This window comes from Echinops telfairi, unplaced genomic scaffold (assembly GCF_000313985.2).
Source record: "Echinops telfairi isolate 266 unplaced genomic scaffold, ASM31398v2 ScPeMD7_26;HRSCAF=91, whole genome shotgun sequence".
Taxonomy (NCBI): domain Eukaryota; kingdom Metazoa; phylum Chordata; class Mammalia; order Afrosoricida; family Tenrecidae; genus Echinops; species Echinops telfairi.
In genome coordinates, this window is record NW_022103923.1 from 4,812,970 (window position 1) to 4,814,106 (window position 1,137).

Below are 1,137 nucleotides of genomic sequence, written 5' to 3' on the forward strand. Positions count from 1 at the left end.
GGTTGCATAGGCTGGTGTGCTTCTTCCATGTGGGCTTTGTTGCTTCTGAGCTTGATGGCCGCTTGATTACCTTCGTAATTTGTGTTTTTTAAGAAATTTACCATTTCATCTAAGTTATCAAATCCACTACCATGAAGTTTTTCATAATATTTCCTTTTGATTCTTTAAACGTCTGTAGGACCTCTAGTAGTAAGCTTTTTTCCATTGCTGATGCAGTTAGTATCTTCTCTCTCTCTCTCTTTTTTACTTGATCGGTTTCTCCACTCTGACTGGGAACTCAGGCATCTCCCAGTCCTTAGAGATCTGGAAATCAGATCTCTAAGGACTGGGGGTGCCTAGTGTGCATGCCCAGGTTCACCTTCACCTGCACCTATGTGACCTTGATCTGTGCATACCCAACTTTGTTTTGTCCCCAGAGGTGTCTAACATGTGCCTGATTTCTTTCCAACCCTTTTGTTGTGGCAGGGCCAGCTAATTTTTGTTTAGCATGGGCATTTGGGGGAGACACCCCCTTTATCCCTAAGTTTCCTCTAACAGCACTCTGATAATTGTTCTTTCTGTGGTAGTTATTCTTTGGACACTCATGTGGAATTTCACTCCATGTATGCACTGCTTTGTATTAAGCCAGAAGGGATGCCCTAGAGATTTTTGGAGCTCTTTCTCTGAATAGATCACTCTTTTCTGGTACAATTCCTCCCAAATTCCTACTAAGCTGTGCCTCCTCACTTTAGCAAGACTTGTATGCACGGTGTGGGTTTCCCTTCTTCCACTGAAGTCTATAGTGCCTGAAGTCCATAGTATCACCTCATTTATTTCATCTCTTCCCCTGGTTTCTGGTCGTTTGCATCAGAATGAGAACACTGGCACCAGCTGCTCCCTCATGACTGGGAAAGGGAGTTACGCTATTATTTTAATGTAATATTTACAATTCAGTTCCTTGTGTGCTCCCTTCCCCATATCCCACATCCAATTAATCACCACTTCCTGCCACTTTCTTTCCTGTGCATTTCTACCATGTATTTCTTCTCTCCAACCCCACTGCTACTTCCTCACTTGAGGCATTACCATTTTCAGTTCTGAATGTTGAAGAGTTTTTGTAAAGCCTTCATTTTTATAACTTTATTTTGTATACCCCCC